The sequence below is a fragment of the Crotalus tigris genome, unplaced genomic scaffold (genome assembly GCF_016545835.1).
Source record: "Crotalus tigris isolate CLP2741 ecotype Arizona unplaced genomic scaffold, ASM1654583v1 scf7180000018168.854452, whole genome shotgun sequence".
In the NCBI taxonomy this organism is placed as follows: domain Eukaryota; kingdom Metazoa; phylum Chordata; class Lepidosauria; order Squamata; family Viperidae; genus Crotalus; species Crotalus tigris.
The window spans coordinates 75,850-93,069 of record NW_024096861.1 but is presented as its reverse complement, the minus strand read 5'-3'; the positions used below and the strand labels follow the sequence as shown (position 1 = coordinate 93,069).

The following is a 17,220-nucleotide window of genomic DNA, read 5'->3' as shown; positions in this document are numbered from 1 at the left end:
AAAAATATTCCAAAGGAACTTTTTTTTTTTAATCCGTAGTCGGCAGGATTCGAACCTGCGCGGGGAGACCCCAATGGATTTCTAGTCCATCGCCTTAACCACTCGGCCACGACTACAGGACGTGGAACTGCCTTTTCTCGACACAACTGAGCTCGTCCTGTGTTGCGGCTAAACTGCAATGATATCACATTTAACAGGCCAGGGGACAGTGGTGCGAATGTTTTCTAGGAGTCACGGAAAGGAAAAGCCTTTAGTTCTTCACAAAGAGTAATTATAAAATACTATTAACATCTTACTTTTTATTTGAATTGCTTTTGTAGGTAGTTGTTTCCAATTTTTTGTGCTTTGAGACTCTGATACTTGACTTCGTTTCCCCGGCGTTTGAGTTTAAAAGAAGGCTAAATCCCTTAACAGATTTCATATTTGCACTTTCTTTCATTTTATTCAACTTGTTTTGAAAGAGAAGTGCAGCTAATCAAATCATCTTAAGCTTCATTGAGCTCAGTGGGGCATTTTCAAAGTTAATGCCTGCCAGTTAAATATCATTCAAGGTCTATCTATGCCTCTGCTATGGAACTTTTATGCAGAATTTGTACTAAGGGATCTAGTACAACTAATAAATGAATACCTTTAAAGGCAATATTTATCTGGCTTTGCAGTTCATAATTTTAGTAGATGTGACTTTATTTTTCTCTTTGGTCAAATTTCATGCAACACTGCCACTCACCGGCCAAGTTTTTTTTCATCCTCTAAGATTATTTAATCATGTGAGTTTTAACTGATTTATCAGATATAATTTATCAGATATAATAAATAAATAAACTAGCAATATCAGAAGCAATACTATAAAGTTTCATTTTCTGTCAAGTGACAGATTCCAAATTTAGAGTTGTAGCTTGTTTAGCCAATAAATTGTGATGAACATGTTTTAACTTAGTATAGTTCATTTAATAATAACTTAAGTCTGACTTGTCTTGCAGACCAATTAGGGCATTTTATGAAACCAAGATTATGTCTCAAAGTGCAAAAAATTGGAAACAACTACCTACAAAAGTAATTCAAGTAAAAAGTAAGATGTTAATAGTATGTGGTGTATTTTCCTAACATACCACTGATCAACTGCTGAAAGAAAAATTGAGTAACATACCAACAACTCTTTTCCCTACATAAAATTTGAAGGGAATTTGGATGCATCCCAGATGAAATTAAATACATATGAGCAACAGGCCACAGTGCTTAAACTGGCCCCCTTTTTCCAGGAGAACAGTTACATGCTGATTTCTTGTCCAGACTATAATTTGCTTGTCTTTTCAGAATCACAATAATTGTGATTGTGGGCAATTTTCAAAAAAAAAAAAAAAGTCAAAATAGAATCAGCACAGGATGTAATCTATCTGAATTAAATGGCTTGTTCAAGCAACTTGTAAAAGAAATATTAATAATGTAACATGTACTTGGGTCCTGAATTGCTCTTAATTATGAGAGATCTGCTCAGTTCTTTAAATACAGCAAGGAGAACTAGCCAACTTTCCCTTTTCATATGAATACAATTCTGAATTTATTTTATTTATTTATATCCTATCTTTATTATTTTTACAAATAACTCAAGGCAGCAAACATATCCAATAGACCTTCCTCCTCCTATTTTCCCCACAACAATTCTGTGAGGTGAATTAGGCTGTGAGAGAGTGACTGGCCCAAGATCATCCAGCTGGCTTTCACAGCTAAAGTAGGATTAGCACTCACAATCTCTCAGTTTGTAGCATGGTATTTTAACCATTAGACCAAACTGGCTCTCTACAATACGAGTTTAGTTGCAATTTATGAGGTTCAAGAAATTCCTGAGGCAAATCATATCTGGCCCATCCGGAAGAAGATGAAGATAAATCTTGAAAAATGAATTTTCCTCTCAATCCACCTTTGGATTTTAATTGTAGAACTGCCACAGATCCCAGTCAATATAATCTCTCCCCTAAAATTTGTAGTTTTATTTTATCTTGCAAGAATTTATATTAGTTGCTATGGAAAAGAAGTCTCCCAAGGTGTGTGGTGCATGTGCGGTTTATTGTATACACACTGGCAGTATTAAGCATTTATGTTCTGTATAATGCTAGAGGGATTGGGCCAGATCAATTTTCAAGATAAATAAATGTCTCAGAGGTTATAAAATATAAAGATGGTGGCCAAAGCTATATATTCAACTGATTGCTTTTTGTTTTTACTTCCTTGTTGATCAGAATCATGAAAGCATGATATTTCTCTGTGACACTCTATAGAAATAAATGTTGGACTTTAAAGGAACATGATAGGAAGAATATTGATGCCTTTGAATATTGGTGTTGGAAAAGACTGCTGAGAATACCATGGACAATCAAAACAAACAAACAAATCAACCCAGAGTTCTCAATTAAGACACTTTGTTGTTGAGAGCTCATGCACCGGAGACAAATTCCTTGTATGTCCAATCACACTTAGCCAATAAAGAATTATATTTGGATACATTATGTGAAGACCTAGCTGCCTGGAGAAAGCTGGAAAAATGGAAGAAAATAAAAAAAAGATGACAGCAATAAGGTGGATGGACTCAGTTTCAGGGGCTATGAATGCCTTGTTGGAGCACTTGAAAGAACAAATTAGGGATAGAATAGATCATCATGGAGAAAATCTGTGTGGTTGTTAGGAGCTGAAAATGACTTGCTAGTACATAATATTATAGACAACCTTGATTATGGAATGCTAGAGTATCATAGGAATTTTGGGGCAATATGAGACCATAAGGCTTCAGTCCAGCTCAGAAGGGACAATGCTAGAACAAAACCTGTGTTTGGTTCACATTGTGACATGTACCCAGAGTTCTGTCCATTTCCCACTTGTTTACCAGATAGACAAAGGGAAATATCAGCCTAAATTCCTCAACAAATTTGCACCTGTGTCAGCCTATGCAACAGAGCAGACATGGAGTCTGCCAGCACCTTGAAGATTTAAACAACTTTATTGAGACATAAGCTTTTATGAGGGGCAGCTTGCTTCATTAGGCCCTTCTGCTCACAAAACCCTGTGCACTAATAAATTGGATAGTCTTGAAGGTGGTACTAGATTCTTTGACTTTCTGTTTCATATTTGTTTCTGTTGATGTGTTGATCCCCTCCAACATGTTTAAGTTTCTGTTGTATGCTGTTCCATTTTGTTTACTCTGTATCTCAAGGCTCCATTATTTCTGTCCTCTACTGCCAGATGAATTGGGTAGAGCAGTTGCAAATTTCTTAGTGGCTAATGCTGTAGACAAAAATCAATAGCATCTGATGTTGCTCCAAGTCTCTTCTCTTCTCTTCTCTTCTCTTCTCTTCTCTTCTCTTCTCTTCTCTTCTCTTCTCTTCCCTTCTCTCTTTGCAAGTCATAGTGTCATATAAGAAAATTAAGTCCAGAAGTTATGGTTCTTTAGCTAAAAATTTTGCATTCATCCTCTGCAGCTGCAGAGAATTTAACCTAATCATATTTCTCCCTGGTTTACTGTCATTGCTATACAGTAATTTAAAAAAGGATCAGGAGGAGCCTGAAGGCTCAGGAAAACCCTGAAAAAAACATTTTGTCTCAACATCTATCAGATGTGGAAAAGGGGGCACTTGTTGCTTTAGTTTAGGGAGCTTAATGAATGCTTGAATCAAATATGTCTCTGCCAACTTTTCAAGTGGCTTTTAAAAATTCAATAGACTTTGCATTAACAAAGTAACATCTGCTCCACTTTAATCCAGTTTCTGGTCTTCTTTGAGCAAGGTTCTCCAAGTACATTTATTTATTAACAATGTTTGTAGTCTGCCCAGTGCTAATGGACTCTTAACTTGTCAACCCGAAAGCACAAGAAACACTATCAAGGGCCTTAAAGATAACAGCTTGCACTTTGCTTTAAGCTTGAAGGCATCCAAACATGCAAAGTTAAGTCTTCTAAACAAGGAAAGGCCATATAAGTGCCTCCTCTACAGCTAAGTCATATTGTGGGCAATAGATTTATAGATGCAGAAAGCAGATGCATGCCGGCTTGATTCCAAGAAAATGCAGTATAGAATAGGATTGACATAATTAACAACAACAGCAGAGGGCAGACTTTGAATAGTCATATTATGTTCTTTGATTTGATGAATGTGTGTGTGTGTGTGTGTGTGTGTGTGTGTGTATGTGTATCCTTGCTTTTATCAAACTGATGTACTGCCTCATACATTGCCTTTTGTTCTTTAAACATTTCTCTTTTTCAAGATCTCAATAATTCCATCCAGCCACAACCTTTTTAGGCTTCTCGTTCCTCTCATTCCATTCATTCTTCCTTCATATACTGTATTTATTTTGCAACTTGATCTTCATCCATTCTCTCTATATGATCAAACCACCTCAGTGTACTTTTCTCATATTGGTCTCTTAATTTCATATTCAATCCACATTCATTCAGCACCCCTTCTTTCTTTATTCAATCACTTTCTGTTTTATCACACACATTTTTCAAGTATCACATTTTCAAGTATCACATTTTTCAAGTATAGCATTCAACTTACTTTTATGTTTGTCCAGATGTATCCAGCTCTCATTTCCACACAACAAAGTGACTGAAGTACATTCTTATATGAATATTTTTGCTTCAATTGACAAGCATTAGTTCCTTGCAACAGATTTCAAAATATCCCCCTCCCTTTGTATCAGCATTTTCAAAACATTTCTCCATTCATTTCCCCTTCTTTAGTAAAATTCTATCAAGCTCCCCAAATTCATCAACTTGCTCTACCTTTTCACAATCATGTGTAAGTTGTAATCATTCACCCAGTTTTCTCTATTAAACTAAGCAACAATGTATTCTTGATATATTAATTTTCAGATCCACAGTTCTTGTCACTTGGCTAACATTTGCTGTAAATAATTCCAACTCTTAGCCAAAAACATGGCATCATCTGCATAGAAAAATATACATGTATTCAGATCTTCATCTAACACATATTTAAGGTTATCACAAACATTCCTTGTTCATTTATGCATATCTATGTTAAACAATGAAGAGGATATTTCATATCTTTGTTTTATTTCCTATGTAACCATTTGCTAAGCATTCAGTTTAGAATAGAATAGAATAGAATAGAATAGAATAGAATAGAATACAATACAATACAATACAATACAATACAATAGGATGGGACCTTGGAGGTCTTCTAGTCCAGCCTCCTGCCCAAACAGGACAACTTATACCATTTCAGACAAGTGACTGTCCAGTTTCTTCTTTAAAACCTCCAGTGATGGAGCCCCCATGATTTCTGAAGGCAAGCTGTTCCACTGGTTAATTGTCCCTACTGTTAGGAAGTTTCTCCTTAATTCCAGATTGCTTCTCCAGCCATTGTTTCTTGTCCTGCCCTCTGGTGCTTTGGAGAATAATTTGATCCCTTCTTCTTTATGGCAGCCCCTCAAATACTGGAATATTGCTATCATGTCACTCCTATTTCTTCTTTTCTTTTGACTAGCCAAACTCAAGTCCTGCAGCTGTTCTTCATATGTTTTAGTCTCCAGTTTATTTTTATATATTATACTTCCACCATATACTGCTTTTTCTGTTGGCACACTGGATTTTTTTTGAAGGAGATACACCATTGTTATATTGTAGCAGCACTGTTCAGGTGGGTGAAGTTTTGATAATAAATTTTTCTTTGTGGTTGAGAGGTGAATTTGCTTTGATTTCCCCAGGAGAAAATGCCAATCCACTCATGCTCTCTCTTGGTGTCTCTCCTGCACTGAGCATTGCAGCCTTTCACCTCTGTGCCTCTTAGGCACTTTTAAATGATGTAATGTGTTTCGAACTGAACATAATGCTATAGTTGACATTCTCAGCATTTGGACCCTCCTGTGCAGGGTGAGGCAGAGCTGAGTAGAAGTTGGCCAGGAGGTATGAACAGCTAAGTCTGCCACTTGCAAAAGCAACAGGTAAAAGAAGCCTCTTTGACTATTGCAAGACCTACTACTAGATTATTCATTTTTCACAGTTATTTCTAGGCATGTTGTTACCAGAAGTTAAATCCTGAAAAATATTTTGAAGGGGGGAGGGAAATGAAGTGTCCTGAGCATGATTTAGGCACTTCCTTCTTTTACTCTGGGGTAGTCAAGTTCTCCAACCTATGATTACTTGCTTCATTGGTGGGCTTGCAAATGTCATGATATGTGATTGTAGAATATCATGAGTGCAAGAAAAATGCACAAATATTCCTGGATACAGAACATACTCCAATAAACAATTTTAAATCTTTGTTAGGAGAAAAAAATTGGTTGCAGTTTTCTATTGTCATTGTATAGATGCATATATATCAGTCACTTACTAATCCCCTGCTCATATTTGGAAATGTTGTAGATTAAATTTTTAGACTTTTTTTTCGCAAGTCACATTCTCTACTACAGGGGTCTTCAAACTTGGCCCTTTTATGACTTGTGGACTTCAACTCTCAGAATTCCTCAGCCAGGCATGCTGACCGAGGAATTCTGCAAGTTGAAATCCACAAGTCATAAAAGGGCCAAGTTTGAAGACCCCTGCTCTACTACTAATAATAAACAAGCCAGTTGACCATTCCTGGGCAGTTAGGTCCTATTTTTTGTGTAATGTTAACATTTCCACTGTTAAGAAAACCACTGTCAATGATAGCTCACTTAGCAATAGTTTTTGATATCTTGGCCAGAAAAAAAGTGTATTATTGATGGAAGTCAAAACTGAATTATTCAGATATGTCAAATGAGCTTAAACTGGAGCAAGAATTATCCCAGCTTGAATTTGGTGCATTGCTCCTTAAACCAAACTGCTAAAATGAACTCCATTATGTATATGGAGTGCACTATATCTGAACTGACATCATAAGAGGTTAAATTTTTTTGCCACCTGTTGCCAGTCTCTTAAGCCATCTAATATGTCTGTTTATTAAAAGATCTGGAATGTCTCCCTTATGAATTCAGCTCGCCCAGGAATAACATATTTTTAAGTGGTTACAGCCACACAGGAAAATTATTGTTGGATAAGTCAGACAGCCCTGTAACAGCACAGGTGTTCTTCATGTACAAGGCACAGCAGGAATATAATTTTTAAATAAATAAATGTGGCAATGCAAATTAAATAAATGGAGGAGGGACCTCCCTTTGCCTATTTCAACCCCAAAGCAAGTCTTACTATGAGCCAATATTCTTCTTAATAAATCTGGCACTGTTGTGACATCCCAGCTCGTTATCATGCCTCTTGGAACTCCATAAAATATAGTAAAGAATTGTAAAAGAGGATCTGGCATAGAAAACAACAATGGAAGCGCAATTGGCTTATGCTAGTATCTGTAAAGAACAGCCTACTTTCAAATCAGGAATAATTATGTGCACATCTTATAAATAGATCTCCTCCCTTATCCCATATCTACTTTCCCTGGCACTCTACTTCAGAGTCTTCATTAGGTTTACCAACTAAGGTTTCATTTATGAAGAAAGAGAAATTTCAGAGCTATATATGACCTGGAGAATAGAAATGTGGTCATCTTGAGACCTTTTAGATACCAAGTGCCCCAAAACCACCCCACTCCCCTCCCCACCTCCCCACAGGGCAACCTACCGCCTCCATGGCCTGCAGCACATGGTGGCCAAGCCCCCTGCCCAGGCCCCGCAGCATCAACTATGTGCGACAGGGCGCAAGGACGGAGTCTTGTCTCCGCTGCCCAGGTGCTATGTCCTTGGCTGCGTTGATCCATGTGGGCCATGCCCAGGGGCAACTCTCCTCCGGGAGGGCTGCTAGTGAGGAGGGGGCCAAAGCGGGAGGTGGGGTGGGGCAATGGCATGCATGCTCAAAAAGAGGGCTCTGTGTGCCATAGGTTCGCCACCACTGGCCTAGCTGTTATAATCACATATTAGAGCATTTTGTGAGAGATGACAAGCTATTTGGGAAGAAGGAGCCAGGGGACATGTAACATGCTGAATGGCTTTGAAAAGAGGAGGGGAGAAAAAATGGTTTCTATCAACAACCATTTTGCAGCCCCACTGGGAGAGCCCAAACTTTTCTTCTGTTTCAACGGAGAGAGTATTGTACAGGTAGTCCTCAGATAATGACCATTCATTCAGTTACTGAAGTTACAATGGCACTGAATGAGGAGACTTACAGCCAATCCTCAAAGTTGTACCCATCACAGCATCCCTATGTTGACATGGTTAAGAATCCGGCACTTGGGAACTGGCTTGCAATTATAATGATTGCGGTGATCTGTGGTCATGTGATTGCCATTTATGGCCTTCATTGCCGGCTTCTGACACGTAAAGCCAATGGGGAAGCCAGCAGGAGGTTGCAAATAGTGATCATCTGACATCATGTTTAAGAACTGCATGGGATTCGCTAACAATGGTGGCTGGAACTGCTGAAAATGCTGTCATAAGTTGCCATGGTCATGTGACATACTAGTTTATGAGCATGTTGCTTAGTGACAGAGATCCAAGTCTCAATTATTGTCATTAACCAAGGACTACTTATAGAGGCTTAAGGTGTCCTATTCAAACCTTAAAGTCCACATCCCCTGCAAATCCGGCTCCCTTTGGCATCTGTGACCATTGTTTGTGTAATGGAGGACTCAACCATTGGCAAACCACTGGCAGCCATTGAGCCAATGGAAATGGCATATCCCATTTCTTAGAGACTGAAGCTCTACATGGGATTTAATGTTAGTTTGGAATGCAGACACCTCTCTTGACATTTTGGAAAGTGAGTGTGGACTGTATATAAAAGATGCCAGTGTATGTCTGTAGTTGGAAAAAGGATTGGTGGTGGATTATGGAAAGACCTCTGCTTTAGAGTTTGAGAGCTACTGCAAAATGATTAAAAGGATGTCAAAGATAAATCAGCTGGCCTGGTAAACTGACACTTTTTATGTCACTTTGATATGGAACTATTCAATCTTCCCTGGAAAGAAGCAGTTCTTGAAATGCTGAGTGAATGATTTTCTTTACAACTGAAGAACCTCTTCTCAACGAAGTTTGGGAAACATCTTAATTCCTTTATCTGGTCGCTGTGTGCTAGGTGAGATGAATGGTGGCCAAAGGAAGAGACTTTTCAGGGGAAGCACCAGGTAATGAAACTTTTTTTCTAGAGATATATGCTGGGCTCTAGGCCATTAACCCCTTTTGACATCAGGAAAAAAGCTTAGATTGCTGTAAAATATTAGGTTTTGTAGGATGGGATTGCTTAAAAAAATACGTATAGTTAATTTCATTTATACTGTGTTCAATTGAGCTTTAACTGGACCAGCAGAGGGCACTGTGGTGTGGCATTTCAAGCAATATATATATATATATATAAAAACCTCAAAGCAATTATTTTTATATAAATAGGCTTAGTTTAGGAGAAATCAGTCTGCCAAACTAACCTATGAAAATAAAAACCAAGTTATTTTTAGTTAGAATACAAGTGTCAGGTACAAAAGATCAGGTCCACAGTGAAGTTTCAATTAAACTGATTTATTGCTAAAGCCTACGCATAGGAATTTTCTCAATAACGTTCAACATTTGGTTAAAGTTAGTGTCAATGGTACTCAAGAGCAGTTGGACTTAATTCACTTATGACTATGTAAGGATCTTGGCTGATCCCCATTTTCACTCTACCCATCGGTTCTGCCATTCCATCTTCTACATCTAGCTGGTATTTGTATACTAGTTTAGTTAGACTAAGAGCTAGTGTTTGAATGATATGAAATACATAGATACTGTGAGACACCAGCAACTCTTTACATCACAAAGACTAAAAACAATTTTTGAATAATGAAGGACTGTTTATATAAATGGCACAACCTGAATTCACTAGTATCTGTTGCAAAATATTTTTATTTGTTTTTCACATTTTTGAATTACCCATCTCCCTTGGAGAGGGACTCTCATTTATCAACTCAGTGAATTTTCAACTTACAACTGGCATACTTAAAAACATGTTTCGGAAAGTTGCACAGACACTTATACAATTGTATATTAGAGGTAACTGCATACAAAAATATAAATAAGAGATGCTATATCTTAGCATGTATGAAATAAAGAAAACTGTATAAAATACATATATTAGGAAATGATGGATGGCAAGTAAATATAACAGAGAAAGCTGCATGTGTAAACCAATGCAGATTTTAATGAGGTTTTAAAACAAACTGTTTATAGAAATTCCTGTTGCAGAAATTTGGTGAAACAGACTAAATACTGAATATTTCCAATACTTCCATGGAGTAGACATAGGAAATTTCTTTACTAGTGATTTATACTGTCTTATAAGGTCATCTAGCCATCTCTGTATAAATATAATAGCAATGAATTCACACTATATCTCCATGGTGATGTTTGGTTGATATTATAACATTCTGTAAAGCACTAGTGAGCAAATTATTATATATTTTAAATGCATCTCTATCCATCATTCACAAGCAAGAACAATAAAAATCACTTTTCTTAGACTTCATGCAAAAATTACAATCCCAAAAATATAATGGAAAATTTGACTCCCCATTTATAAGTTCTGTTTTTTGATATAATATCACAATCATTTTTAATTTCACTGAATGTTAATAAAGTCTTATGATATCAAATGCATACATAGTCACAGAATCTTAAAAGTAATAATATTGCTAACTCTTCTGTATGGAGAGTTACCATTGCTAATCCATCAAAAGTATGTTCTATCACTCAGACAATTTTGGATCTAGAAAACCTGGATAAACTGCTTACTTACTTCTGACTAGTCATAATAATTGCCTTTAGGATCTTCACAAATCTTGCTCCATTTTGGCCAGCCTTGAGATGTGAGAACTTCAGCTCCCAGAATTCTTCACCAAATATAAATATTGTTATAATTATGGGAGTTGAAATTGCACAGGATAGTTCCTGCACTGAAGAAGCTTTTTTTTTTTAAATCTAAGGTGTTTATTCTTGCAGAATCCCACATAATGGATGGTTATTCCCCTGCCAGCAGGTGTTGCTTGGTAGGAAAGAAAGAAAATTACAGAAATCCTCCTATCATGTTTATTGATTATTCTGCATTGTTTTTTCCTGGCACATACAAAAAGAGTGAGATTTCATATTGATTGGATTTGAATAAAGTGGTAAATCCTAATCTGATTTGTTCATTGGTGGTTTAGTGTGACATTTGGCTAAAACTACATTCAGTTGGCATTAAATGTGTAAACAATCAGAGAAAAATTAACTGTTAAAATGTATGGACCCCGACTATGGGTCTACCACTAGAACTGGTTCTAAAATTCTGAAATTCAGTCCACGCCTAAGAAAAACGATGCTGACCATAATCTGAGGACCAAAAAAGAAAGGACACCAAGGACATCATTCTCTTAGAGTTAATTCCTGAATTGTGGAAAATGATTAAGAACTGCATAATCTGTCCTATAAATTAAGTGGGTATGAAAATGGACAGCAGGCTCCTAGGGGTTAGTGTGAAGAGTTAACAGTGTAAATACTTTTCAGAAGGTATTTATTTTATATGTGAAAAGAGCTTATGGGAATTGTAGGAACCCGTAGGTATAAATCATTTGTCAGGACAAATACTAGCCTTACTCAAAGTGGCCCTTTTTATCAGAATGAAGTAATGATTGAATCCAGATTTTGTTAGGTTTCCTTTTCAAGTCTTCTCTGTTTCTGTGATGAGAATCTTTGATAAGAAGCAATTTACATGTGATGATCTCACTTGTGTATACAGTACTTGATGGTTGCATTCCTTATTTCTTTTAGGCATTCATCATCACGCATGAAAGATACTGTGTGCAAGATTAGAGTCCATTCAACTCTTGCTGATAGTCTGCACAATATATGTTTGCACCTATATAGAATACATATTAACAAGATGGCTGATCAACACTCTAGATTCAGTTTGGAAGGCATGCTTTGAAATATGCAGAAGCACAAATACAACCCCTGTTTGCAATTCGTTACAACATATGCATGGCTATCCTGAAGTCTCTCCAATGCTACCATGCCATCCTAAGGTGGGTGGCTTTAATGAGTCACAGAAAGATGTAGTGTACATGCTCCGACATGTTCTAAAGTAATTTTTCCAAAACTTTGTGCAGCCTTGATTGGCAGGTAATGTCAAATGGGAGCAAAGGTCAATGCCAGCAGATACAATTTTACTTCTATCCTCTAAGCATGTTCAATGCAATATGTGAAGAACCTTATCAATTTGATTATCAGACCTGATGTGAAAGTAGAGCTGTTTTTGCAATTCATCTGTGTAATACTGCATTTAAAGATAAGATACTGAACAGAAAAGCTGCATGAAGTCATTCATTTTACAACATCAGGGATGTACAACCACCGACACTAGGGTCCCTCTAAAAGTCCACCAAGTTGTAATTTAAAATGTCTGCCATGTTTGAACTCATAGCCTTCTAAACACAAAGCATGTGTTTAGTTGGAAATCTTTCCTCAGGGATCTCCTTTTAGAATCCTAAATACAGGAATGCTTTTTAGCAGTGTTTCTCAGCCTCAGCAATTTTAAAAAGTGCTGGCTGGGGAATTCTGGGAATTGAAGTGCACACCTAAAATTGCTGAGGTTGAGAAACACTGCCTTATAGGACACCTTCTTTAAAAAGTGGAATTCCAAAAGAGATACTGAGTTTACTGGGATAGGTTTGCCTTCTTGCTTAAATCACTCTCAGATAGACATTTTGATTTGGAGAATTTCTGAGGGAGATATAGTGAAGATAGCTCCATAAAAGCAATTATGGCAAAGACCAAGGAACTCATCAGTAAACTGGTTCCTTGGAGTCTTTCCTGATAAGGAGAGAATGGGAGATTGCCCACATGTGCTCCACATGACTGCAGGACAGTAGTTTTCTGGTGTTTGAGTGCCAGGAGACAACAGGATCAGATACCTTACTTGCAACTGTAGTGCAGCCTTTTAAAGGACACTAAGTTTGCAAACCTCACTTGTTATTCACTTTGAGGAATTGCCTGTTAACCCTCTTAAAATTATTAGAGACCTTCGGAATGACAAGTTTGAAAAGTCTTCATCAGGTAAAATGGTATAGGGTTTCCTGCCTGAGCAGGGGGTTGGACTAGATGACCTCCAATGTACCTTCCATTATTATTATTATTATTATTATTATTATTATTATTATTATTATTATTATTATTATTATTATTATTATTATTATTATGGATCATCGCACAGTCAGCCAGATGTTCAGACTGGATTTGGCATTTTGTCTACCTATCGAATCCTTACCCAGGACCTGGGATAGGCAGATGTGGATGTTTGATGGTATTACAGATATCGTCGCAGGATGGAAGCAGTTCCTAGTAAGGCCGCCTTTTGCAATTGACTAATAGCGAATTTGTCAATGCCAATGGTGTTCAAGTGGTGCTCCAGTTGTTTTGGGATTGCACCCAAGGAGCCTATGACTATTGGTACTACCCTTGCTTGCTTTTGCCACAGTCTTTCTATTTCTATTTGTAGGTCTTTATATTTTGTTAAAGTTGGAATTAAGATTGCCGGGAGAAATATCAACAACCTAAGATATGCAGATGATACCACTCTAATGGAAGAAAGTGAAGAGGAACTAAAGAGCCTCTTGATGCGGGTGAAGAAGGAGAGTGCAAAAGTTGGCTTGAAACTCAACATTAAGAAAACCAAAATCATGGCATCCGGCCCTCTCAATTCCTGGCAAATAGATGGGGAAGAAATGGAGGTAGTGACAGATTTTATTTTTCTGGGCTCCAAGATCACCTCAGATGGGGACTGCAGCCAAGAAATTAAAAGACGCTTGCTCCTGGGGAGGAAAGCTATGGCAAATCTAGACAGCATACTAAAAAGCAGAGACATCACCCTGCCAACAAAAGTGCGTATAGTCCAGGCCATGGTTTTCCCAGTTGCAATGTATGGCTGTGAAAGTTGGACCATAAGAAAGGCTGAGCGCCAAAGAATTGAGGCCTTTGAACTATGGTGCTAGAGAAGACCAGATCCTGAAGTTGAAACTCAAATACTTTGGCCACCTAATGAGAAGGAAGGACTCACTGGAGAAGGGCCTAATGCTGGGAAAGATTGAGGGCAATAGAAGAAGGGGACGACAGAGAATGAGATGGCTGGATGGAGTCACTGAAGCAGTAGGTGTGAACTTAAATGGACTCCAGAAGATGGTAGAGGACAGGAAGACCTGGAGGAACGTTGTCCATGGGGTCGTGATGGGTCGGACACGACTTCGCAATTAACAACAACAACAACAATATTTTGTTATCTTCTCCAGTTCTTTCTCTTCTATTCTGCTATCTCCAGGCACTGCCACGTCCACTATCCAGACTTTTTTGTCTTTCTTATCGACAATTGTTAAGTCTGGGGTGTTATGTTGCAGGTGCTTATCTGTTTGAATTCTAAAGTCCCAGAGCAGTTTAATTTTATCATTTTCTATGACTTTCTCTATTTTATGATCCCACCAGTTTTTGCTTACAGGCAAATGATATTTTTTGCAGATCTTCCAATGCACCATTGTTGCTACTTTGTCATGCCGCTGCTTGTAATCAGTTCTGTGCAATCTTCTTGCAACAGCTTACCAAGTGGTCCACTGTTTCTTCAGCTTCTTTGCATAGGCGGCACTTACTGTCTGTTGCTGTCTTCTCAATTTTGACTTTGTATGCATTTGTCCTTAAGGCTTGGTCTTGTGCAGCCAGAATTAGTCCCTCGGTCTCTTTCTTCAATTTTCCTGCTCTTAGCCATTGCCAGGTTTTATTATTATCTGCTTTCCCAGCTATTTTTTTCATGTATTGGCCATGTAGTGCTTTGTCTTCCCATGCCTCTATTCTGTTCTTCATTTGGTCTTTCTTGTAGGCCAGTTTGGTCTCTCCAGTAGTTAGTAAGCCTTCCTGATATACTAATTTCAGTGCATCTTCATCATTGTTCTTCAGATATTCTTCCAAAGCCATTTTTTCTTCTTCAACCATCTGATGTACTTGTAGCATTCCACGCCCACCTATTTGCCTTGGTAGATAAAGTCTATCAATGTCACTGCGTGGATGAAGGGCATGATTCATTGTCATTATTTTTCTGGTCTGCCTATCCATTGCTTTTAGTTCTGCTTGAGTCCAGTCCACTATTCCAGCTGTGTACCTAATGACTGGGATTGCCCAGGTGTTGATTGCCTTTATGGTATTTCCTCCATTGAGTTTGGATTTTAAGATCTTCTTCACTCTCTTGATGTATTCACCTCTAATCTTTTTCTTGACTTCAGTGTGCTTGATGTTGTCAGCTTGAAGGATACCCAAGTATTTGTAGTACTCTTCCTCATCCAGACTCTTAATGTTATTTTCGTGGGGCATCTTGATTCCTTCAGTTTTCACTATTTTTCCTTGTTTGATAGTAAGTGTGGCACATTTGTCCAAGCCAAACTCCATTACAATATCTTGGCTATATATACGGACAGTGTTGAGCAGCGATTCTATTTCAGATGATGTTTTTCCATACAGCTTCAGATCATCCATATAAAGGAGGTGGGATAGTCTGGCAGATGTTTTTGATGTTTGATAGCCATGTCCTGAGTTATTCAGTATTGTTGACAGAGGAAACAGTGCAATAACAAATAGTAATGGTGATAATGAATCTCCTTGAAATATTCCTCTCTTGATATTAACCTCTCCCAGCCTCTCACCATTGATCTGCAATTATTATTATTATTATTATTATTATTATTATTATTATTATTATTATTATTATTATTATTATTATCATCATCATCATCATCATCATCATCATCATCTTTCAATTAAACTGAATTTTAAATGGCCAATATTATTTTACATTGTTGTTTTTCACTTTAGTGTCTAAGATAGCTTGCATTTGCATACTAGTTAGTAAGTTGCTATAGTTCCAAGTTAATTGGAAGCTAGTGTACTGTAATACAAACTTAGAATATTTGCAGTTAAGGGAAAATAGTAAATGTGCACTTAATAAAGAGAATTTCTCTGAGGTTAAATTCAGGACAGGTTTAATTCCTGTTTTGTATTATTTAAGTCCCTTGCCAAATATTTCCAGTTCATATAGATTTAGATAAGACATGTTCTGGAATTTGCATAATTTTTACTTTGACTTTTATAGCACTTATTAGGGCTATGAAAATAATACCTTGACAACTTTCTAATTAAATATTAATATTCACCCTTGAATAACTAAGTGGAATGTCTGATCATTTTCATTAGACATACTAAGTGGAGATATGATTCACATCATTATAGACCAGTTTCTTTTTCCTTTAAAATATTGTTATTTAACATGTTAAGTTCCATTTTAGATGTAAAATAAATAATCATTTAGCATTTCATGGGCCAGCTGCAGTGGGCTTTGGCTTTGAATGGTTCTCCTTCTCCCTTTTTTACACTCCAGAGAAAGGGACAGAAAACTTCTTGTTTAAAAGTGACCAAAAATTTAATTCTGAACATGCTGAACCCAGGTTAATCCAAACAAGTTAATTAACTATACTTTTTTTTTCAAATTTTATTTATAATACAGTTAAAAACAAACAAGCATTGGATTTAACATGACATTCCAGTATATACATTCTTATCAGATTATTCTACTTTTTACAATCAATTCTTCATCTCTACATATACATCTAAGTTTTATATACAATACTTGTTCTAAAATAACATATATTTCTATCTTAACATTCATCTTTAATCCCCACCGTCCTCTTCAAATTCCTCCAGCGGTAAAATTTATCCCAGGTTTCATAATAAACTGATCCACATTTATCTTTTAATATCATTGTGAGCCTGTCCATTTCTGCACATGCTAATATTTTATGTGGGAATTTCCTTGCTCTTCCATTTTTGCGCAAAAGCAAGACTAGCTGCAGTCAGGATGTGTAGCAGCAGGTAGATTGTTCCCTTGTCGTAACTATACTTTTTTTAATTGTGAATTTCTCCCTCCATTTTCCTGTATCTTAAATACATCAATGCTTCTTCAGACATTAGCCAGAATGATACTGGTTCAGAATAAATGTTGGGTTTATAAGGATTGTTTACATCAGTAGTGAAGCATCCTGCAAGAATGGAGAAAGGAGGAAGACAACTCATAAGTTTCATTCCGTAATGCTGTTCTTCCATATTGCATATCTTAATAGAAGCACAAAAAAACCAAGGTGTAATTAATGTTATAAGAAAAATCACTCAATGGTGAGTTTTAAAGACTTTAAAATCATAGTCTGCTTTCTT

The 17,220-nt window shown here is 37.0% G+C and overlaps 1 non-coding gene across 1 annotated transcript; it reads right to left on the bottom strand.

Moving 5' to 3' along the window:
* Positions 1 to 34: 34 nt before the first annotated feature.
* TRNAS-AGA lies at positions 35 to 116 on the bottom strand. Its single transcript has one exon. It is a non-coding gene; the product is annotated as a tRNA-Ser (tRNA).
* Positions 117 to 17,220: the final 17,104 nt, after the last annotated feature.